The 26,283-nt window shown below is 40.1% G+C and overlaps 1 protein-coding gene across 4 annotated transcripts in view; it reads right to left on the reverse strand.

Annotated features, from left to right (window-relative positions):
- The window catches only part of LOC126176810 (WASH complex subunit 5), a 186,937-nt gene that overhangs the window by 149,722 nt on the left and 10,932 nt on the right, over positions 1 to 26,283 (reverse strand). Inside the window, exon 1 of one of the 4 annotated variants that reach the window (XM_049923993.1) lies at positions 3,502 to 3,522. The exons of 1 other annotated variant lie outside the window; for it this stretch is intronic. The gene's annotated coding sequence lies outside the window, so the exon portion shown is untranslated. Of the gene's footprint in view, positions 1 to 3,501; positions 3,523 to 4,020; positions 4,162 to 19,269; positions 19,408 to 26,283 lie in introns of those variants that run through there. 2 more of the 4 variants (XM_049923990.1, XM_049923992.1) reach the window with 2 other exon arrangements.

Raw genomic sequence — 26,283 nt, forward strand, 5'->3', positions numbered from 1 at the left:
GTGGAGAAACAAAACACTATTTCAGAACATGGTTCTGGGTTTCTTTTGACAAAAAATTAAATGTGTATCTAACGGTAAACACAAAATAAGTAAAATTGAGTACCTCCAGTGGTCACAGGTTCCTTTCACTGTCGTAGCACTGAAACTCTATTTTACTTATTTTATGTTTACCATTAGATACATATTTAATTTTTTGTCAAAAGAAACCCAAAACCATGTTCTGAAATAGTGTTTTGTTTCTCCACTAGACAGTGCCACAAGTTTCTCCAAAAAATCGTAACACAACACACACACAAATGTCATAAATGTAAATCCATCTGATGATGGAGGTTTAAATCTTTGAAACACATTGTGGAAATAAATAAACAGTGACTGGCAACAGTAAACTTGTTGTTTCATTTAATGTCAAGAAGTCATGGTAAAGCCTAAACTAAAATGTTCACATTTAAAGCTCCTAGGTATCCCAAGAACAATGCAACAGAACTGAGTGCTGCCTTTTTTAATGTAACTGTCTCCATGTGATCAATATGGTCCCTAGGCATCATTACGAACAATGTATCAATGCTCAGAAGCATGGCATATGAAGGAGGCAGAGTAAGGAACACCTGGAACTGAACCCGGGTCAATGACATCAGGTTCTCTTCACTAATGAGTGCTGGATTTGTCTGACACCTGATTATCGTTGAAGAAGTGGCTGGAGATGATTAACCGCCAATGCATATCTCAGGCGCGCTATCTCATAGTCTCTGAATGCCAAATGCCTTTTATCCCTCTTGGGTAATTTGGAGTGCTGAACTGTATCGAGACAGGATCATCCAACACGCTGTTCAGCTCTAGTACACACAGAATTCCAATGAAGGTTTTGTCTTTCAAGAATATAAAGCACAAGTACATCACACCCATGGACATGATGCTCTTACTCAATCCCCCCAATCATTCCAGCATTAAATTTACCATGGAGGAAAGTGATGAATAGCTTCTACTTTTGGATGTAATAGTTTACAAGAAATGTGGTGAGGACTGGGACAAAGTGTTAATTGAAACGAGACACATACTGACCAATATCTGCATACAAAGAGATGCCACCCACAGTACCAACACAGTATCATCCTTAGGACACTGGCACACAGAGCATAATTACGCCATTTCTGATGTACATAGTCCAACACAGGAACCTGCACACATGGCATCTAAGTTTGAGGAAAATGGATACTCCAAGAGAGAGATTCATCAGCCTCAGGAATTTGGAGCTGAGGTGCATGACGAGGCATGCTGGGGGCATATCTTTTAAGACTGGAATAATTTTAAGGAGATTTGAGATTATGTGTGTGTTCTGTCCATTTGCCAGTGTTAGGGCACTACTTGGCTCTGTAATGCATGATTTGGCACTCAGGAAGGCCAGCATATATAAAATTCTGTATTAGTGTGGGAAAACTTGCACTGACTGTTTGATTCACGCAGTTCATGACAGCTGCATGGGAGACTGCTGTCACATGAGGCTACGAAAACCTGAAAAATTGCTGGTAGCAAAGCATAGTTACGACGACGGCCCTGGAATGAAATGAGATGCGACCCAGATAGTACCCAGTACGACTGTTCTCTTATTTTTTTGCAGTGTTTATAAGGAGTCAACTGAAATTATGTTGGCTGACATCTTGACTAATAGAGATAACAGTTTTCCTCTTAGCAGGACATGGAGCCCTGTATTATCCTGCATCAAAGCTCAGTGTTCTTTGGTGCAGCCAGACCCTTTGTGATATAACACTGGCTTGGGTGTCCACTGTGAGCCATGCCACAAGCCCAGTCTTTTGGGCAGCACCAGAGGTGTGTGGCCCATGCACCGTGTGGCCTTCATATCAGGTTTCAACTGGACTCAGCAGCAACAGCAGCATCTTTCCTGAAGATGCTGGACAGAAGGATTGCCACAATATTGAGTCTTGTTGATTTTGGAATCCAGCAGCGAACATGATGGGACTACCAAGAGTTATTACACTGGGAAAGCTTGTGCAGTCACACCACACCCATCTGTTAATGCCTTCTTCCGGGAGGTACTAATTAACCTAATGGAATGACCTGCATATATGCTGACATGAACTTGGTTTAGCAACTTGGGACCAGCTGAAACTTTCAGTGCATCATCACAGAAATCATCCTCACACACAAGACAATCTCAGGAGAGCCACTGTCTGAGTGGGATAGGGTTGTGCAGCAATATCTTGCTCATCATGTGTATAGTACATCAAGGAGGAACCAACTATATTACAATGCAGAAAATCTAGCAACATTGTATTGAATGTCGCCCAGCAGTACATTTCAGTTTTTGAACATCCATTTTTGAATATTTGCCATTCCCAACACCACGAGTTTTTCCAGATTGCCCCCAAACAACAACGAAAGAGGGTCTGTGCTGTAGAATATGTGGCACCAGGCAGCACAGATGTAGAGTGCCCAACAGAGGAGATTGACTTAAATAGCCCTTAGGGAGCAATGCGGCCACACAGTGCTATGCTTGCACAGTGAGAATGCCACAGTTTCGCCATGTGAGTACGGCAGCAAATAGCATTCCATGAGGCAGGTATATAGGTGACTGCAAAGCACTTCAGTCTTCGCGCTTGATGCCTCAGGGTCTATCTTCACTGTACTGGGACTGCTTGATAATTACCTCACTTGTCAACTGATTACTCTCTTTGATTGCGTCTTTGATTTGTCTCTCTGCTGTTCTTGGCCTTCTTGTCATTGTTGTGGTAATGGCTTTGTGTAGCACCGAGTTGTCATGTAGGTTGTTTGTCCTTCTCTTAGTCTGTTGTCTTGTCCAAAGCAATCTGTTGCATTTATTTCATCTACTATTAATTTGGGTTATTCTTATACAGGAGGCATCCTGCTGGTAGCTTTCTCCACTTCCCCTTATCTTTCGGAGCTCTGACACTTGCACCAATATCTGTCTACCTGCAGACTAGCAGAATATGCAAAAACAATGTCCGTTACCACATCTCATTCCAGCTTTCAGCTGGAGTTCGGGTTCAATACATCTGAAAGCGAATACATTAAACACTGGCATAGGCGACTTATGGAGACAGTTTCACTATGCCAAGGCAAACATACAGGTTGTCCTTTGCATTCAGAGAAGACAGTGGATAGAGTTTGGCAATCCTTCCAATGCAGCCCTGTGAAGTGAGTTCTAAAAGTGAGCCATGATTTAGCACAGCCTAGTTCAACAATCTGGGATGTTCTTCATAAGAGTGTTTGACATTACATTTTTACAAACTGCAACTTGTGAAGGCACCCACTGTCTTCAGTGGAGACAGTTTGGGATTCCTACAAAATGTCAATTTTATTCACAGGGTAGCCTTCACTGGTGAGGCAACCTTCCATATCAATGGCAAAGTCAACAGGGGCATAATATTCAAAGCTGGGGTGCAGAACATTCTCGGCAAATCACTGAGCGTGCCTGAGATTTTATCAAGTTGAAAATCTTCACTGCCATGTGCATGACACTCATACCTTGACATGCTCCAGATGTGCTTGATACCACAACTTGAGGAAGACTCCTGAGATTTCTTTTCTAACAGGTTGGAGCTGCAGCCACTTCCATTATGACATGAGAGAGTATCTGAATGAACATCTCTGACAGTTTGGTTAGGTCACATTGTTGCTGACGATGAAGCATTGTTGAGATGGCTCTAGAGGTCTCTTGATACGACTTCTTTTAATGGGGCTTTATCAAAGACTGTGTCTTTGTTCCACCATTACCTGAAGACCTGACAGAGCTGAAAGAGCGGATCAAAAAGCCTTTGCTGCTATTACAAGAGACATGTTGATTTGAGTATGGTAGGTAATGAACCACTGACAAGATATCTACCATATCATGAAGGACACCCATTTTGAATTTTTGTAAGATATGTATAAAGCTTTGACTTATTATCTTAATTTTGCTCTGTAAAGGATTCTGATATCACATCTAGGCACCTGCTGAATTCAATGCAATGCAAAAATATAAATAATGAAGCAAAAAATGCTCACCTCAACAGAGGGAATGCTGGAGTTGGCAGCCACACTATGTGATTTATATATGCAGCTGAGCACACCAACTGCACAGTGCCAAGTAGTTAGTAGTTAGTTAATAGGGAAGGCACTTGGTAGCCATGATTGTAGAAGCACCTCCTGCACAAAACAGCAGGGCAGTTATGGCTGATTATTATACAGTTACTGTTATAAAAGTGGTTTGAACTATGTTCAAAATCAATGTCTGCATGAGCACAGAAGGAAGATTCATCATCGACACACAAAACTGAAGCAATCAATAAGTCAGATGTAGCCAACTGCCACATGAAATAATATCATGCAATTAGATACAGAAAGACTGGTTTCTCAAATTAAGGCCTGCGTTTGACACTAGTAGATTCAGGAGAATTCCTTCACTTCATTTACCATGTGGCCGCCATTTTTTTATGTTAAATTTGTCACTTATCTCATATCTGCTTCTCCTCAATACTAATTTGTTTACTCTTAATCCATATTGTGAGCTCAGTAGACTGTTTATTCCAGTCAACCGGTCTTATAATTCTGCAATATTTTTACAAAGAATAGTAACATAATCAATGAACTCATTACTGACACCCATTCACAAAGAAATTTAATCCCACCTCCAAACCATTACATTATTTCCTTCATTGCTTCTTCGATATGAGAAAGAAAACGCTGTGGTGTGAAAATGTATGTCCCCCCCCCACACACACACTTTCTCAAAGTAAGTTTTAACTGCACTAGTAGGGCACATAAATCATTAGACAAATTGTTTCTCCCATATAATTTTTTTTCTTCTTATACATAATTTTTTTACAAAATTATATACACAATGATGTGCTGTTTTTTTTTCTTACTTAGTGTCAGTTGTACAGACAACATGAAAGTTGTATTTATGACTTATGATCAGAATACCACAATGGAATTTGAATCTTCCAAAACTTTATAATCCTACCCACTTGTGGATTAAAACTATGTTCCTCAGATCCAGTGGCTGGAGAGGCCTCTCTCATGCCCCATAAAACAATGATCCCAACCAATTTACCCATTCATTTTAAGCAAATTCAGTTCCCAACATTTGCAATAACAATAAACAAGGCTCAAGGTCCGAGAGAGGAGATGGACAGAGAGGGGAGGAAGGAGTTTAGGATGTATATTCAATTTCCATACATAGTAGGCAATTGCAAACTTTTGCTGGGTTCACTAGCATTGAGTATTACCTTAAAGTGTATTACTATTTATCTAAATATAACTGAGTTCTTGCACTGTTGAATGCTTTTTCCTAGCTTCAAAGTCATCACCATAATTATAACAAATCTCAACTCATGACATAAGAGCATACTTGTAATGCCATTCAGTGATTTCGAATTTAAAAAGACCACGATCATTCAATTATGTCAAATTAGGAATAACTATGCGTGGCAACACATTTAAGTTAAAATTACTGACACATTAAAACTGTGTGCCATACAAACTCAAATCTGACCACTGCCTTTCACAGGCAATGTTTAAGAATACTTCACATCCCAATTGGAACCTTTCATCTGACAGTATCTCTCTCCTCCTTTCCATCAACTTTGAAAGGCAAGGATCTAGGTGTGATTCTATACCTGGTGCACAGTCTAATTTGACATTTAGGAGAGAGGTACTGACAGTACCGACAACTGAGGCTTTCAGACAGTCTTTATGATACTCGGGTGTTAAGATAGTATTATGATGGTAGAAACTTCGGGGAAAAAAAAGGCGACTACACACTCATCTGCAGATGAAAGAAGATGGCTGGCGCACTGCCATAGTGTTATATCAAAGTAGGTGTGTGTGTGTGTCTGTGTGTGTGTGTGTGTGTGTGTGTGTGTGTGTGTGTGAGGGAGGGGGGGGGGGCACTTACTAAGTACTTAACTGACTTTAACTGTGTTATTCACCTTTACCTGCATCAGTCACAATAAACTGAGTGGCAGAGGGTACATGGTGTACCAGAATAATTTTTCCCTTTTCCTACTGCATTCGTGGATGGTACAAAGGAATAAAGAAGCCTTGAATTTTTCGAACATTAGTGTTGACTTGTGTGTACTTGACGACAATATTATGGAAATGGAACAGGATGTAGATGAAAATGAAATGGGAGATATGATACTGCGTGAAGAGTTTGACAGAGCACTGAAAGACCTGAGTCGAAACAAGGCCCCTGGAGTAAACAAGATTCCATTAGAACTACTGATAGCCTTGGGAGAGCCAGTCCTGACAAAATTCTACCATCTGGTGAGCAAGATGTATGAGACAGGCGAAATACCCTCAGACTTCACGAAGAATATAATAATTCCAATCCCAAAGAAAGCAGGTGTTGATAGATGTGAAAATTACCAAACTATCAGTTTAATAAGTCACAGCTGCAAAATACTAACGCGAATTCTTTACAGACAAATGGAAAAACTGATAGAAGCCGACCTTGGGGAAGATCAGTTTGGATTCCGTAGAAATGTTGGAACACGTGAGGCAATACTGACCCTACGACTTATCTTAGAAGAAAGATTAAGGAAAGGCAAACCTACATTTCTAGCATTTGTAGACTTAGAGAAAGCTTTTAACAATGTTGATTGGAATACTCTCTTTCAAATTCTGGAGGTGGCAGGGGTAAAATACAGGGAGCGAAAGGCTATTTACAATTTGTACAGAAAGCAGATGGCAGTCATACGAGTCGAGGGGTATGAAAGGGAAGCAGTGGTTGGGAAAGGAGTGAGACAGGGTTGTAGCCTATCTGCTAAGGTGTACAATCTGTATATTGAGCAAGAAATAAAGGAAACAAAACAAAAGTTCGGAGTAGGTATTAAAATCCATGAAGAAAAAATAAAAACTTTGAGGTTTGCCGATGACATTATAATTCTGTCAGAGACAGCAAAGGACTTGGAAGAGCAGTTGAACGGAATGGACAGTGTCTTGAAAGGAGGGTATAAGATGAACATCAACAAAAGCAAAATGAGGATAATGGAATGTAGTCGAATTAAGTCGGGTGATGCTGAGGGAATTAGATTAGGAAATGAGACGCTTAAAGTAGTAAAGGAGTTTTGCTATTTGGGGAGCAAAATAACTGATGATAGTCGAAGTAGAGAGGATATAAAATGTAGACTGGCAATGGCAAGCACAGCGTTTCTGAAGAAGAAAAATTTGTTAACATCGAGGATAGATTTAAATGTCAGGAAGTCGTTTCTGAAAGTATTTGTATGGAGTGTAGCCATGTATGGAAGTGAAACGTGGACAATAAGTAGTTTAGACAAGAAGAGAATAGAAGCTTTCGAAATGTGGTGCTACAGAAGAATTCTGAAGATTAAATGGGTAGATCACATAACTAATCAGGAGGTATTGAATAGAATTGGGGAGAAGAGGAGCTTGTGGCACAACTTGACTAGAAGAAGGGATCGGTTGGTAGGACATGTTCTGAGACATCGAAGGATCACCAATTTAGTATTGGAGGGCAGCGTGGAGGGTAAAATCGTAGAGGGAGACCAAGAGATGAATACACTAAGCAGATTCAGAAGTATGTAGGCTCCAGTAGGTTCTGGGAGATGAAGAAGCTTGCACAGGAGAGAGTAGCATGGAGAGCTGCATCAAACCAGTCTCAGGACTGAAGACCACAACAACAACAACAACAGTGTTTTGATCATTGTGTACAGTGTTTGTTTCAGGTGGCGCAGTGGCTAGCACACTGGACTCACATTCGGGAGGACAACATTTCAATCCCGCATCTGGCCATCCTGATTTAGGTTTTCCGTGATTTCTCTAAATCGCTCCAGGCAAATGCCGGGATGGTTCCTTTGAAAGGGCGTGGCCGACTTTCTTCCCTGTCCACCCTAATCCGATGAGACCGATGACCTCGCTGTCTGGTCTCCTCCCACAAAACAACCAACCAACCAACCAATATGTTTCTTGATTTGTTTTAGATTGTGGGCTCTTGGAATTTTATGAGTAATGCTCTTTGGGATACAATGCCTCTTCCTTGCAATGTTTCCCACTGCAGCTGGATGAACATTTCTGTGATACTTTAGTGCTGACTAAATAAACTCATTATGAATAGCGCACCTCCTCTTTAACTATAGTCTGTCTCTTCCATTAATCACCGAGCGAGGTGGCGCAGTGGTAGCACACTGGACTCGCATTTGGGAGGACGACGGTTCAATCCCGTGTCCAGCCAACCTGATTTAGGTTTTCCGTGATTTCCCTAAATCGATCCAGGCAAATGCTGGGATGGTTCCTTTGAAAGGGCACGGCCGACTTCCTTGCCCATCCTTCCCTAATCCGATGAGACCGATGACCTCGCTGTTTGGTCTCTTCCCCCAAACAATCCAATCCAATCTTCCATTAACCCAACTTGGAAAGGGTAACAGACCTGTGATCAACACTCAAAGAGTTTTTTCAGCAACAGATTCGCCTAAACAGAAGTTACAGCGTTTTAATTATCATCTCAAAAATTAAACTTATATAATTAATTTTTTGCTTCTAAGCAGGAACATTTTTGCAGTTGTGGAAACCAATGAAATCCCCATGTCACAGCTCTGCAGAAAGCCGCTAGATGAGTTAAACACAAAGCCACAGCCCATTATTAAGGGGAGTATCTTGCGGCAATTTGTTTTCTGCAACTGAAGAGAAAATGTTGCAAAAATCCACGCTGAGGTGGTGGAACTGTACGGCAAAAACCCACAATTATATGACACAGTGGTCTGGTGGTCAGACACTCCCAGTTTGTCCAAACAAACATGAACAGTGAAGGGTAAGTGGCTGACCATCTCTGTGAAGAACCAGAAATTACCAGAGAAGTGGAAGCCCTAACACTCAAAGAACAGCACATCACAATCGAGGCGATAGTGGAAATAGTGACAATCAATCACAAAACATTCAACATCTTGCACGTCATTCCGAAGACAGCAAAAGTCGCCACCCATTGGGTTCTGTGACTGATCAGATCCTTTCAAAGATGCTAAGGAGCCGGAAGCGCACAGCAGCAGAAAAGCTGTGGGTGTGTCAGGCCAATTCATACCATTTCTTAAGCTGTATAATCACTGCAGAGGAGTCAGGGGTGTATATCCCTCTGAGCCTGAGGCAAAGGTAAAAAGCAAGCAGTGGAAACATGAATCCATAAAAAATGATGAAGGTTTTGGTGGTTCGGTTTTAACACATTACAATTTTTTTTGAAACTTTTACCTTATCTCTGTTTGAAAGTCAGTTGTTATAACAAATGTTAGAACTTGTTTATAATAAAACAGTCCCAACTGCTTAAAGATGTTTGTTTATCTACTGGTAATCAGTTTTGACCACTGTTCTGGTCATCATACGGCTGCTTACTCTGTGATGAGAGAACATCAATGTACTTAGAGAAATGTAAACAATAAGCACAAGAAAGTTACACTGGTGGGAGCCTACTGAACCTGGTGAGGAATAGGCACCACTCTAGGAGGCATATAGCTGCTGCTGCACGACATGCAATTTACAACGCTTAAATAGCAGAAGCTTCACCCACTGTCTCCAGCATTACATCATTGTCAGCCAATGGCCGTAAAACAGATTAAATAAGGCCTAAATACAATTATCTGTGTACAATATTTACTTCCAGATCAAAGGTATATCAAAAGTACAAATGACCTTTATTAAATCATAACATATAACTGAGTAAGAAGAAAGAAAATAAGTTCTTAACATAATAGCAGGTCAGCATTTACTGTATAATGAGAATACATTGATGTTTTCATTGTTACCAGAGTACCGGTGCCATGTGTTCCTAACCACCATTACGTTACAAATGTTTAAGTTTCCATTGCAGACATTTGATGTTAATGTCAAAGGTTTCTGTCAATTTATTTCTGTATTATTCCTTAGAGATTCTTTAATGTTTTAAACATAACTGTAAGCTCTCAGAATAACTGATGCCTCCCATCTTATGTTGTAGATAATACTAAGAATAGGAACATATTGATCTTCATACGATTACCATAATTATAGGCAATATTTCTCTCACTGTCTATATCTGACATTTGCTATACACTTGTCCCTATAGCAGGGCACTAATGTTTTATATCTTAATATTGTTTGCTTGTAACACCTTTTTGTGGTTAAATGCCATGATATTTTTAATATAATTGTGACAGAAATAATTTCAATTTATAATAACTATTTTGTTCTCTGATTGGTAGTAGTAACATATCGATCTTGATGATGAAACTTCGATTACTGGAAAGCCATAGGTTGTGAGCCATCACCGATGTGTCTCTGATGTGTAGTCGTAATACATCAATAATTAGAATGTTATCATGGTTACTGGTGGCATCCCTACTAAACATCTTTGACTCCTCATGTTTGTTACGCACAGGGCCCTCTGAAGGCACCATGCATGTTTGTATATGTTAACAGCTTGTTTTCTTTCTTTTTACACAATTTCAAGTTTTATGTTATGGTTTGGTACAGCTCATTTGTATTTTCAATATACCTATGGTCTGGACATAAATATTGTACACAAATAATTGTATTTAGGCTTTATTTGGCATGTTTTACGGTCACTGGCTGACAATGATGTAATGCTGGAGACAGTGGGTGGATCTTCTGCTATTTAAGCAACGCAGCATTGGTTATACGTCTCCTAGAGTGGCACCTACTCCTCGCCAACTTCAGCAGATTCCCGCGGGTATACCTTTCTTTCTTTTACATATTTGTTGATGTACTGTGTTTCTTTTTGTACTTTTAGTTTACATTCCTTTAAGTATATTCATATTACTCTCTTCACTGAGTAAACGGTGAATGATGACCAGAAGAGTGGCCGAAACTGGTCATCAGAAAATAAACAAACGTTTTTATGCGGCAGTGACTGCTTTATTATAAAAAGAAATTTAACACATTATGCCCGTAAGGGCAAACTGTCGCAGGAGCACACTACTGAAATCCCCTGATGGGGTTACTAGAGAATGTCAAGGTAAAGTGTCATGGGAAGCTATCAAAGGACATGTTGTTCTCCATGAAAATGCCCCAGTTTATACCACACAGGACACAGTCAAACATGCTGCTTCTTTGGGACATCAAATTTTGCCTCCCCTTCTCCTTATTCTCTATATGCCACGCAGTGACTTCTTTCTCTTTTCTCAAAAGAATGAAGAAACCATTCCATTTGAGGGATTTTAAGAATGACAACAAGGTGAGTTTTGAAGTACGAAGTTCCCTGAACAACCGAAATGTAGATTTCTACAACCAAGATCTTCACTAAGCCATTCATCAGTAGGAAAAATGTGTCACACTGATAGGTGAATATGAAAAGAAGGGATAATTTACTAACCAAGCTTCATGGCGCCAACAGATATGAGTAAGGCATCTATCTTCTCAAGAGCTAACTTTATGCCGTCATTCCACTTTAAATCACTGTGGATAAACTCGTAAAACGTTTAAGGTTGTGACCTATTCCACTAATCAATTGCCAGTCATATATTCAAATGATGTCAACCTTTTCACCTATTTACATGTGCATTTAAGGAGATCACTCTCTGAAAAGCAGAAGCGTTGAGTTGTCGATAGGCACACACAAAAGAAAGAAACCTTGGTAGGTTTTGGAGTTAGCCTCTGATGAGCTAGAGTAACACACACACACACACACACACACACACACACACACACACACACACACACACACACACACACACCCTACAGGGTGCTGGCAATGTTAACAGAGCCAATGCTATTTTTTGGCAGGTGGAATGGTTGTGATGGGGGTATTGTTGTATGCAATGGGTAGAGGGAATGGTTGTGGTGGGGGTACTGTTGCATGCAGTGGGTAGAGGAAGGCAGGCCCATATACCTGCCACCCCTCCCTCCTGCATTCCTAGCCAAAAAACCAGCCGCCTCTTTCCCAGATGCTAGCCACCCACCCCCAGTCCCTATCCTTGGCACTGTTAACCTAGCCAGCACCAATTAGGGGCACAGCACTGTGTGTGTGTGTGTGTGTGTGTGTGTGTGTGTGTGTGTGTTGGGGGGGGGGTGGAGAGGGGGTTGACGGGGGGGGGGGGGGGGTGCTTTTTACTCTACTCATCAAAGGCCAACTGCAAAAGCTAGCAAGGTTTCTTTCTTTTGTGTGTGCCTATCGACTGCTTATCCCTTCTGTTTTTCAGTGAGTGGTCTCTTTTAATCGAAACAAATTTACATTCTACAAGAACTCTCCTACAACATTTACATAACATTTGCTTATGTTTAGGGTCACCTGCAGATCTTTGCAACAGCCAATTATCATGTTCATGTCCCTATTTTGCAGCCACAACTTTGTAATTTACAAACAGGTTGACACATACCATGCATACATATTCTGTTTATTGGGCAATGGTGTGCACTTTACTACCTTCTGGAACTTGTGAATGAAAAGAGTAAGATGAGTTTCACAGGATCTGTGCTTGATTCATACAAAGGAATTGTTTGGTCTCCAGAAAAGTCATCAAACAACAGCAGAACACATTTTCCATAATCCTGCAAAAAATTGATGTCTATGAGATAGTCCTATAGTTCGGCACATTAGTCTTTACCTACGGTAAAATAATGCTAGAAGTGGGACCAGTTCCTCCACATATTGAACACAGAATCTACAATGCACACCATCAAATCCTGTGGCCTTTCCTCTATTGAAAAACTGGAATTGTGTTTCATTTATGTGCTCATTTCTTTCTATATCTCTCATTACCTCGTTTGCTTGCAATGGAATGAATGGTACGCTCTATGGTGATTTTCAATTAAGCATATTCGGAAGACAGAATTTAGGACTTTTGTGGTGTCTTTTAAGTATCGAGAGCAGTGGAAAAAGAATTAGTCACCACAGAGATACTGCACAGCAAAGAGGTATCATGAGACACCAATGAGATGCTAGGAAAAAGCAGTGCCTCTTGTACTTACGAGGTGCTACCACTGTGTCTCTGCCCTGAAACAGTATCACCAGAGGACAGGAGGGCAGTTCTGTTAGAGGTTGGACCCAGCCCACTTCCGAAAAGTTCCTGCCAGAGTAACGTCGTCATCCTGCCTACTCAGAGTGAAGACAGTTCTGTCTCGAGTGTGTGCGGGGGAGGGGGGGGGGGGGGGGGCAAAGGTTTGCCTATGCACCAACCCCATCAGAAATGTGTCAACAAGTGGCTAAGAACTTGCGTTTTCTTGTGACTGTAGTGAAGCCATACTATGGCCATTCTGAACTTGTTTCAATTCACCACTCAGTGATCATGGCTCATTTAGTGTGTTCTGAACCACAAATCCACATGTGCAGCTTCATAGTTACAGCTGAGCCTGGTGAGCAAAGATAAGTTTTCTTGTACTTAATAAAGTATTACTTATTCAGAGTGTTCTAATTAACTGTATTATTACTAGCCACCTTAGTGTCCAAGAAGTCAGACACAAAAACTAAAGTGCCAATGAGGCTGCAGCTCGTGATTAGGTCACTGTGGCATATTGTGTAACTAACCCTCTCTTGCAGCAGTGTTATTTTTCTGTTTGTGTATGTTGTCGTATTGAGTTTCATGATAAATCTTCCAGGTGTGTCTTTAATGCAAGCTATACAGCCACAGGATAAAGGACTAAACAATTACTACAAGCACTGCAAGAAATTGTGGCAGCACCACGACTGCTACCCCAGCCTGTTTAATCACAAACAACTCCATAAGAAGTTCAACTGCCTAAATTCAAAGCTATTCTGAGGTAAAGCAAAGAATGTGCTGCTTATGTTGAGCAGTTGATGGCACATTTCAATGCCTGTGGCATAACAGGTAATCAGCGTATTTACTATTTTCCCTCCACCGCAGGCTCAGATGTTGTAAGAATCAGCATGGGTTTCGAAAAAGACGACTGTGTGAAACCCAGTTCACGCTATTAGTCCACGAGACTCAGAGAGCCATAGACACAGGTTCCCAGGTAGATGCCGTGTTTCTTGACTTCCGCAAGGTGTTCGATACAGTTCCCCCCAGTCGTTTAATGAACAAAGTAAGAGCATATGGACTATCAGACCAATTGTGTGATTGGATTGAAGAGTTCCTAGATAACAGAATGCAGCATGTCATTCTCAATGGAGAGAAGTCGTCCGAAGTAAGAGCGATTTCAGGTGTGCCGCAGGGGAGTGTCGTAGGACCGTTGCTATTCACAATATACATAAATGACCTTGTGGATGACATCGGAAGTTCACTGAGGCTTTTTGCGGATGATGCTGTGGTATACTTCTACATCTATATCCATACTCCGCAAGCCACCTGACGGTGTGTGGCGGAGGTTGTAACAATGGAAAATTGTACTGAAATGCAGGAGGATCTGCAGCAAATTGACGTATGGTGAAGGGAATGGCAATTGAATCTCAATGTAGACAAGTGTAATGTGCTGCGAATAAATAGAAAGATAGATCCCTTATCATTTAGCTACAAAATTGCAGGTCAGCAACTGGAAGCAGTTAATTCCATAAATTATCTGGGAGTACGCATTAGGAGTGATTCAAAATGGAATGATCATATAAAGTTGATCGTCGGTAAAGCAGATGCCAGACTGAGATTCATTGGAAGAATCCTAAGGAAATGCAATCCGAAAACAAAGGAAGTAGGTTACAGTACGCTTGTTCGCCCACTGCTTGTATACTGCTCAGCAGTGCGGGATCCGTACCAGATAGGGTTGATAGAAGAGATAGAGAAGATCCAACGGAGAGCAGCGCGCTTCATTACAGGATCATTTAGTAATCGCGAAAGCGTTACGGAGACAACAGATAAACTCCAGTGGAAGACTCTGCAGGAGAGATGCTCAGTAGCTTGGTACGGGCTTTTGTTGAAGTTTCGAGAACATACCTTCACCGAGGAGTCAAGCAGTATATTGCTCCCTCCTACGTATATCTCGCGAAGAGACCATGAGGATACAATCAGAGAAATTAGAGCCCACACAGAGGCATACCGACAATCCTTCTTTCCACGAACAATACGAGACTGGAATAGAAGGGAGAACCGATAGAGGTACTCAAGGTACCCTCCGCCACACACCATCAGGTGGTTTGCGGAGTATGGATGTAGATGTAGATGTATTCCGGCCAGTAGTAAAACTGTTTCCAGATCATCAACCTCCTAAGGACCCCTGCGACAAGTGTGCTGATAAACTGTCAAATCATTTTAAATCACAAGTGCATGTAGCAGCAACTTGTTATAAGTTTTTTCTATTAAAACAGCAGCTAGGACAGTCCTACAAAGAGTGGGAAACAGAACTTAGTGGTCTTACTAGACAATGTCTCTTCCATGTGGGTTAAGATACAGTGACATTATGATAAGCAATGCAATTACTCAGAACATGTCTGAGTCCCATATTCGTGCTGCATTAATAAAGCATCCAAACCCTGAGCTCAGTACAGTACTGTCAATCATTGAGTCACAACAGGACACTGTTGATGTAACTGAGAGCATGTTCAAGCACCCTGCTTTATCTAGTGTCAAGAGTAACAAGAGGAAGACAGTTAGTTTAGGAGCTAAAAGAGAGCCCCCCCCCCCTCCCCCCCCGGACCCCAGTTGCACCATCCCACCGCAGCGCAGCCCGCACTATCACGAAAGTCCTGCCGGCATTGCATAGTGCCTGTGCTGCAAAGACAAGAATTTTGCACAAGGCACATAAGACCACAAACAGATACTATGTTTAAGTATAGTTTGTGTTAGGCAGCTTTCACATCCCATGTTGGACAGTGATTCTAATGATATGTAATTGGGGCTACTTACGAAGAGGTGGCAGAACACTTACATGTTTTACTTATGCAAGCTTTCAGAGATAGTGGCTCCTTCTTCTGACAGAAGGGAGAGGGGTGAAGGGAAAAGAACTGGAGAGGTTCAGGGCAAGGGGTAGAGTTCGTAAAAGTCACCCAAAACCCCAGGTCAGGGGAGAGAGTTACCGTACAGGGTGAGAAGGAAAGATTGATTGTTGGGGACTGATCTAATGAGGTGTATGTTGTGTTTCCTCACAACAGTCTGCCAATCCTGTTGTTGTTTCGGCAGATTGCCAGGACACAAACTCTGAACTTATCAACCAGCTATCCAATAAGTTGTATGTTCAGTTGCATGTGTTAATTTCCACTTAGATACTAGGGGTACTGTTACGGTGCTCAAAAATGCCACGTATGAAACACGTTGGAACAGCTCCAGCAAACATATAACTTGTTGACCGCATACAATGGACAAACCTAATCCAGTGCTTGGAGTGAGCAGTTTGCCAGCCAAATTCCATGGTATTACTAAAACAGTGTTATTTCATGTGTTGTGCTCTTGCGAGTCTACTAACATTTTTGGCAAGGATGGCTTTGACCTTTTTGGATTGTCAGTTCACAAAAAGGTGTTAAAATTAATTCAGCTGAGTTCCTTGCCAATATTAATGCATTATGTGATAAGACCAGTTCTCTGTTCCATGGTAGTTTAAGCAAGGCCCAAGGGTTTGAGACCCAAGGGACTGAAACACAATGTGCGGTCCACGTTTTTTTGGGCTCATACTGTCTCTTATGCATTACGGGACCAGGCTGCTGCAGAGTTGCAGGACAGTGATGTCATCAAATCAGTGTCGACCAGCCAATAGGTGTCACCCCTGGCGGTCCTTACTAAACCGTCGGTCAGGTTGGGACTCTGTGCGAGTTTAAAACAACTGTCAACCCACAAACTGTTGTTGATTCTTTTCTGTCGCCCTGCCCTGAGGATTTGATGAACCACTTAGGTCAGGGTCAAGGTAAGGGTAATCTTCAGAAGGCCTATTTGCAACTGCCTTTAGATGAAGAGTCAAAGAAGATTTTTGTGATCAACACACACAAGTAATTATTCCAGTTTCAGCGGTTACCATTCGGTAGCTCTTCTGTCCCAGCTACCTTTCAAACCTTGAGCAACGGATGTTGCAAGTAACCTTCTTGTTCTAACTATTTAGATGATATAGCTGTATCTGGATGTATGCCAGAAGAACACTTAAAAAAATTCAGAGGCACTGTTTCCAGTGTTGTCCAAAGCAACACTGACATCCACCCATTCTAAGTATTCCTTCCTGGTCACTGAAATTGACTATCTTGGCCATGTGATTTACATGGCATCCACCCACCACAGTCGCACTTAGTAGCTATTCATGACTTGCCTGCACTAACTAATGTATCAGAATTGCAACTTTGGCATTCATTTTACAATTTTCATGTTTGATATGCAGTCAGTGGACAAAGGCAGAGGCTTAGTACACAATTTTAATAAGTTACTGAGTTTCAATACGGCATATTTTCTCATGCAATGTGAAAGATTTATTCTGTATACAAGTATACACTGTTGGCCCAACAAATTAAGATTGGAATAAATCAATGAAGCTGCTTGTTGCACAAAACTTCAATTAAAACAGCATAAAAATGGAAGCCTGAGGTCAACTTAGAACAGCATAAAAACAAAGGCCTGAAGTTCACATAGATAAAATGTAAGTGGCTACCAAAAGGAATGTCTTTCCATATCATTAATCAATTTTTCATCATTGTTTTTGAAGAAGAGGAACCCAATTTTGAAGCATCATGTGATTTTTGAATACTGAAATAAGTTTTTCTATCACACTCATCATGGATTTAAATAAATAGTAAGGAAATAGTAAATTTTATTACAGCCACATCAAATACTTCAGCATCTAACCTGATTTCTACCTATCAGTCAAGATAAGTCAATGATTACCACATGTGTGATGTTCCTATAAATAGACTATACTAATAATGATTGCACATATGGTGAGCCTCAACATATTCTTACACAGCCTTATGGCAACAATCATTACACAGGCAAATGAAAATGACTGCTAAACCAAAATTGGTTTACCAATTGAAATTTTGTGTATAAAGAGATATGTGATTACTGCTACTCCATACAAGTAAATTGGCAAACATGACCCGCTTACAAAATAAACTGGTCGGCAGTATTATGAAAAGGATAGACTGCTACTCACCCTATAAAGATGACACATTGAGTTGCAGACAGGCACAAAGAAAAGACTGTTACGTGTAACTTTTGGCCAAAGCGTTCTTCAGAAAGGAGAAACACATGCACACATTCACACAAGCAAGCACACTTCTCTCTCTCTCTCTCTCTCTCTCTCTCTCTCTCTCTCTCTCTCTCTCTGTCTCTCTCTCCTTCCTCTCTCTCTCTCTCACACACACACACACACACACACACACACACACACACAACACGCTACTTCCAGCCAGTCTGGCTGGAGGTAGTGGTCATGTGTATGAGGTGTGCTTTCTTGTGTAAATGTGTGCATGTTTTTCTCGTTCCTGAAGAAGGCTTTAGCTGGAAGCTTATATGTAATGGTCTTTCCTTCATGCCTGTCTGAAACTCAATGTGTCATCTTTATGATGAGTAGGAATCTATCCTTTTCTAATATAATTGATATTGCAACCTGGACTTTCAATTGTTTAAACAAATTGAGGTGCTGAGAACCACAAGGACTTAAAGCCCACCATAATCGATTTTGAGATTCAAGCATGTATGCATTTTCCTGACACCTTTTGACTTTATGGTGAACCAGCTTCGTCCATATCTGTAAGCCCACACTGTATATATGAACATTCATGAAAAACTTTTTCCCTGATTTCTCGCACATTTATTTCCATACAAACCCATAACAAAATGCATAACTGTGTTGCTCTACACTGCTCAATTGTTATCTAGGTTTGACAACTTAATTTAGTGTCTACATCACATACATAGTAGTAGTACTTCTTAACCAGAGGTATATCAGCAGTTTTATCTGAACCTCAAGTCACAGAATATGCTTTGTGAAAATAATGTTAAGGACGACAATAAAGTGTTGGAATAGGTCATAACTGTGTATGTGTGGTGCATTTAGTGTCTGTTCTTTATGTTTTGATTGTATTTTAAAATTAATTATAAACTTTACAAATATTAAAAGACGCTACTGTCACCAGCCTAGATATAGATATATCATGAATTAACATTAATAAAATGGGTACATTATTTTTTCCTACGAAATATAGTAGTTAACACTTCATTAAAAAATAAGTCAGACCTTTGAGACTGGTGGTTTGTCTATAAAGTCAATTTTCACAACCATCTATTTTTCTCAAAACTTTCTCTGTGCTTTGCGTTCTTATGGTTCTCAGTGCATCAATTGACCACTAATTTTATTAAATCTGAACACAAAATATTACATATTTATGTGACAAGAACACACAGCACACGTCCAACACCCATGCAAAACACACAATCAATAAGACAGTACCCTGAAATCTGAAAAGGCAAAAGGTCCCCTTGATGCAATCCTTTGTTGCCTCCTCTTCTGCAATTCCTTTTTCCAGTCAATGTTTTCTCGGTTGTCTACAATTAGCTCATTGTAAGCAGTTGGATAATATCTGCAAAACAATTTCTTCCACAGCCGTCGGTCAGACACAATTAAGTTGTTCATGTAGCGACATGACATCAATAAACTATAAATATCATTTAATTTGAGTTGTGAGTATATTTTATGTTTTAGGTCATCTGGAATACCCAGGAGGGAACCATTTAATACATGTACTTCATTCAAAATAATACACCTCACAGGGTACAGTAGCTCTTTCTTTAATTTCTCTTTTAACTGTCTTATATTTGCATATCTGGCTAACACAGGAGTCGATGGCTGAGTCTTCTTTATAACATCAGAACAACGGAAACTCAAACCAAATACTATTTTTGGGACAATATTCGATACAATCAGATTAAGCTCCAAAATATCACCAATTAAGAAACCAACAAGTCTGCATCTATGTTCTGCAATCTGATTTAGTATAAATGTTATTTTGTATACATTAGTCTGATCATCTTTCCAAGCATTAGGGAGATTACTCGCAGTTCCACTATTTAGTGTTTCAGATTCGTGGATCCCTCCACAGTCTGTTTCACATGGAGAGAATTCACTTTCCAACATCAATGTGTACAACAAAATAACAATAAGATCACTTGGACTGATCTCATGTGAATCTTGATTTAGAGACAAAATGGTTCTTTCGAGAAATTCCAGTTCTGAATGCTGTTTTCTTATATCTTCTATTGATTTATCCATTGAGCCTGAAAGAAAAACTGCATGATAATCCTGTGAAAAAATTAAGGGTGAACAATTTAAAATTATTTGTAGCGATACATTTAAAATTTAACTGCCATGCTGTCGTGAAACTCTATGTCAAGCAAAATACACACCAGTATTAAAAATATGAAACAAATTTCACATTATGCATTTTGGCATGACAATAAATAAAATATTTTAGTAACAAGTGAGTCCATGGTTACAATTACAAAGTACATTAAAGAAATGTACTTTGAGTAACCTTGGCCAAGATCAACACTTTAACTTCTCAATTTTTTTTTAATCAATAATTACATATCCATTTCAGCTGAACAGTGATTTGCAAAATCACTATAGTACAACCAAAAATAATTTTAATGTACTTCAGAGTGGAGGTATGTACATTGGAGTAAAGGAATTGAACAGTCCCTCATTTAATATAAAGCAAAAAATTGAGAAACCTCATAAATTCAGAAAATAAAAAGAAATAAGAACAAACTACATAACCAACAGTTCCTACAAATTATCTCTTTATCTAAATTCAAGTACTGAAAATTTCTGTTACTTGCATAGGAATGTTCACTGTGAAATTTCACGAGAAATTGTACTGTACTGTAAACTACTCTGTACAAATGTAGGTATCCATTTTCTTTGAAACATACTCAGGAATTCATGTGAGACGTCTTTTTTGGAACCCTTGCTGGTTTGTTGAGATTAGCTAATGCTTATGCTAAGAATATACTCCAGGATTCTGCAACAGACACATGATGCAGATACTGGAATGTAATTTTGTACATCTGTTCTCTAATCATTTTTAAGAACAGGAGTATACTGAGGTCTTTTCGTGTAATGCATCAATCTACGCTGCACAAGAGATCCTTGTTAAGTTGTTTCCCTATTAGATATGTTACCTTCTCTTTTTGTTGTTTCCCTATTAGTTATGTTACCTTCTCTTTTTTTTGCAATGCACACATCTGCTACTGCAACATTCGTATGGGCGACTGGTGGAGGTGGTGGAGACTGCTGAACACACGGGGAGTGCAACCAGAGCACACAATTTGCAGCATCGTTACTGCGGTTGATCAGACAAAGGCTTTGTCAATTCTGTGAAGGTCTTGGCTGAAGATTTCTAGACCTGCATTATCTTATGGGGATTTGTAGGACTTCCCTTGGTAGGTCAGGTGTGCACTACACAAAGGAAGCAATTTCTCACAGTACTTGTGGAGTGGGCATGAGGGTTTTTTAGCCTAGGCACTAGTTTGAGGTGCTCTGATAAGCAATCACCAGTCGATATGCTATGCAGCAAGGGAAGGCAAACGGAGTTCAGAGTAAATACAGTTCGACTGTGAGAATTTTATCAGTAAACTGTTGAAGTATATGTAATAAAGCTCCCAAATTTACTGCCCTCGAGGAAAGTTCTCGTGCTTGAATTATTCTTGGAATCCAGAGCTGGCTGAAACCTGAAGTGGAAAGTTCCAAGATATTTACCGAGTCATAGAATGTATATTGGAAAGACAGGTTAGATGCCATAGGAGGGGAAGTGTTCATTGCATTTGACAAAGTACCTTCTCTATTTAAATTGAAGTTTAGTGTGACAGTCAAGGTCATCTGGTCGCGTAGAAATGGTGTAGGTGAAAAACAGTTAACTGTTGGATGTTTTCACTGGCCACATGATTCGCTATGTTTTTTTTGAAAATTGTCTTGAGCAGTTAACTTGGTATCTCACATGCAGTGTAAATATCTTAGACTCTGTAGCTAAAAATGGGCCGGACCTTATCGATGAAGTCAGTATCCTGCTAGACAGAGCAGATAAGCGGTTATTAGCATCTCATTTAGGTAGTGAATTGTCATCACTTAGTTCCAGTAAGATAGGTATAGAGGAATATGGGCAAAGTTTAAGCAGGCTGTAAATCATGGTCTGGAGAGTTATGTAAATAGTAAGTAGATAAAGGAAGCAGAAGCTGTTGCACTCTCGGTTCAAAGGGGAATGCACAAATGTCGACATGTGAAGTTTAGCACAGATTCGTGTATCTGTGAAAAGATCTACGCGTGAAGCATACAAAAATTACCACCGTCACGCCTTAACAAAAGATCTGGCAGAGAACCTGAGAAAATTTTGGTCTTATGTAAAATTGCTGAGTGGGTCCAAGGCTACCAATCAGTCTCTTGTTAATCAGTCTGGTATGGCAGTTGAAAAAAGCAAAATGAAAGCCCAAGTTCCGGGAGAATCGTACAAACATACCATCAGTTGACCATTGGATAGACTCCCGTACGGACGCCATAGTAATAAGCATACCTGGCATGGAGAAACAGCTGGAAGATTTGAAAGCAAATAAATGACCAGGTCTGGAAGAAATCCCAATTCAATTTTACAAAGAGTACCCTGTGGCACTGGCCCCTTACCTAGGTTGCATTTATCATGAGTCTCTTGTCCAGCTCAGAGTCCCAAGTGACTGGATAAAAGAGCAGGTGAGTCCAGTATACAAGAAGGGTAAACGAATGAACCTGTACAATTACAGACCAATATTTCTAACTTCTGTCTGCTGCAGAATCCTTGAACATATTCTCAGTTCAAATATAATAAACTTTCTTGACACTGAGTAGTTTATGTCCACGAATCAGCATGGTTTTAGAAAGCATCTCTCATGCAAAACTGAGCTTGTCATTTTCTCACATGATATACTGAGAACTACGGATGATGGACAATGGGAAGATTCCATATTTCTGGATTTCCAGAAAGAATTTGACATGGTGCCCCATTGTAGGCTGTTAATGAAGATACAAGCATATGGAATAAGTCAAAGATATGTGAGTGGCTCGAAGACTTCTTAAATAATAGAACTCAGCATCTTGTCCTCAACGGCGAGTGTTCATCAGAGACAAGGGTATCGTGAGGAGCACCCCAGGGAAGTTTGACGGGACCACAGTTGTTCTCTATATGCATAAATGATTTGGCGGACAGTGTGGGCAGCAATCTGCAGTTGTTTGCTGATCATGATGTGGTTATGATAAGATGTTGAAGTTGATGAACTGTAGGAAGATTTAAGTCAACTTAGACAAAATTTCCAGTTGGTGTGGTGAATAGTAGCTAGCCCTAAAAGTGGAAAAAATGTAAGTTAATGCAGATAAGTAGAAAGATCAAACCTGTAATGTTTGGATACAGTATTATTAGCGTCCTGCTTGACACAGTTAAGTCATTTAAATATCTGGGCATAATGGTGCAAAGCGATATAAGGTGGAACAAGCATGTGAGAACTGGGGCAGAGAAGGCTTCGGCTTATTGGGAGAATTTTAGGAAAGAGTGGTTCACCTGTAAAGGAGATCACATATAGGATGCTGGTACGACCTATTCTTGAGTACACCTCAAGTGTCTGGGATCCATGCCAGATCGGACCGAAGGAAGACATTGAGGTAATTCAGAGGCGAGCTGCTAGATTTGTTACCGGCAGGTTTGAACAACATGTAAGAGTTATGGAGATGCTACATGAACTCAAATAGGAATCGCTGGAGGGAAGGTGACGTTCTTTTCGAGAAACACTGTTGAGAAAATTTAGAGAACTGGCATTTGAAGCTGACTGCCGAACGATACCACAGCAGCCAAAATACATTGCGCATAAGGACCATAAAGATAAGATACGAGAACTCAAGGCTCATACGGAGGTATATAGACAGTTGTTTCACCCTCACTCTATCTGCAGTGGAACAGGAAAGGAAATGTCAAATAGTTGTACAAGGTACCCTCCGCCATGCACAGTACAGTTGCCTGTGGAGTATCTATGTAGATGTGGATTCTTCTAATATTGCAATCAAACCAAAATGGATCTTTGTTCCCTCATATTATCTTTCTCACACATTTAAGAGTGAAGTTCATGATATGTTTAAGCTTCAATCCCGACTCTTCTATTTTGTCATATTTTAATGAACTGTTCTCATTCCAACTCACATTTGAACATTCCACACTCACTTCAGCCATTAACACGGAACTTTTAGTTTCCCGACTGAGTTTTACTTTCACACATACATCTCATACTTCTGAGAGGCCAGATGTCACTATAAATTTCTCATACTTGTCACGCAATGTTCAGTTCCTCAGTTGTTCTCTTTAGAACTTTTTGTTGCTTCAGTTGTGTCGTGTTATTGAGTGTGCATATGACTTTCTGTAGCTACTTTATTGCGATTATTGAGATGATACTTTTTGATTTAGAAACAAAAAAGGGCAAAACATTTTCAAATTTAAAAAAAATGCATGTTATCATGGAAACAGACATAGTAATTTGCAGGGGAATGCTAATAACTGTAACCACACACCAAGTTCTTCAACGAAAAAAGTGAAAAGCAATTTCAGTACTTTATAATCTACAGAAAACAGAGGAAATGTGATTTGTAATATAGATTTAATGTTTAAGGAAGTAAAAAGGTGTCTTTGTTGTGTGTATGATGGACAAGTGCAATTACACACTGTTTTCTTAGGCTTCGGCTATAAAGTAAAAATCACATGTGAAAAGCGTAGAAGCAATAGAGCTTTCCAAAACAGCACAATGATTGTAGATAAGAAATGGGTGTATGAGATCAACAAACAAAATGTTAACACTTTAGAGGTGCTTAGGATAAGGTTTATCAAGCATCAAGATATTCCAATTTTTGTACTTTTAGCTGTAGGTATTGGTGTTTGGTATTGTCAGCTGTGGCTGATCTATATAGATAAGGGAAATGTCCCTTTACAATTTTCGTAGTTTTAATTGTAGGTGTTGGTGTTTTGGTATTGTCAGCTGTGGCTGACCTATACAGGTCAAGTGAATTGTCCGATTCCTGTAGACTTTTGTTGGTTTTGCAGAATGTTGTAATTTTGTTGGTTTTTTTTCTCATCATTTTGTGTGAGTGGTGCAATTTTTTTTTACTGTTATATTTAGCTTGCCCCACCCTAACACCCCCCCCCCCCCAATTTCTGCAGTTTTTCTGTTAGTTTGATTGTATTTTTGGAGGGAGATGTTATTGATTTATTTATATGTATTTTCATGTTTGTTTCCACGTGTATGTACTAACGTAATAGGCACCATATTAGAGCTGCTTAGAACAGGCATTCCCTCCCAGGGGACATCGCCTTATCGTAAGCACCTTCAGTGCTGGGCGGGAGTGTTTGCGCGCTCTGACAAAGTCCAGAGCTGTGCCGGCAGTAGTGTAGCTACTGGCAGGGCCACATAAGCCAGATTGGTCTCAATGGAGGGGTCAGACAAAGTGTGTCCCACAACGTAGCGCGGGGGTGGGGGGTCTCTATAGGTGTAGGGCAGCCAACCCTCCTACATGAGTAACCCTAAAAAAAAATCCAGGTCCTCACAAGTTGGGGGTTGGGCGTGTGGATAACAATTCCACCCCAGAAAAAAGTGCTGTTGCAGATACTATACACGTGCCTCAGAACGGAAAGGATTGCCTGTTGATGACCCGGCAAGAAACACAGTTAAAGTGAAGGAACGCGGATATTCAGATAGCTACATGGAATGTGAGGACACTCAAGAGGCCTGGAAAGCTACAAGAAATTGGGAATGAACTAGATAAGTATCAAGTGAAAATAGCAGCAATACAAGAAACTGAATGGAAAGGGCAAGGAATGATAGCATCAGAGGAACATTTAATGATGTACAATGGTGGAGATGCAGGATTTAATTTTTTAACATTACAACAGTGAATGTCTACGCCCCTATGGAGAAGGCAGATGAAGAAGCAAAGGATATATTTTATGCCAAGTTGGAAGAAGAAATTGGTAAAATTCAAAAGCACAATGTGAAAATAATACTTGAAGACCTAAATGCAAAAATAGGGAAAGAAGAGATATATAGAAGTATAATAGGAAAGGAAAGCCTACACAATGACAGTAATGATAATGGGCTCAGACTGATAGACTTCGCCAGTGAGAAGAACACGATAATAAAAAGCACCTATCACCCAAAGAAAGATATTAAGAAATGTACATGGGTATCACACGATGAAAACACAAGAAAACAAATAGATCACGTACTCATAGACAAAAGCCATGCAACAGATATAATGGAAGTTAGCAGCTGCAGAGGTTCAGATGGAGACACAGGGCACTACTTAGTATGAATTAGATATAGGCAGAAGACAGATTTGGTAAGAAACCAAAAGAATAAGATAAGAATGAAACACAATATACAAAGACCCCAAATGAAGGAAACACAG

Source organism: Schistocerca cancellata, chromosome 3 (assembly GCF_023864275.1).
Source record: "Schistocerca cancellata isolate TAMUIC-IGC-003103 chromosome 3, iqSchCanc2.1, whole genome shotgun sequence".
In the NCBI taxonomy this organism is placed as follows: Eukaryota; Metazoa; Arthropoda; class Insecta; order Orthoptera; family Acrididae; genus Schistocerca; species Schistocerca cancellata.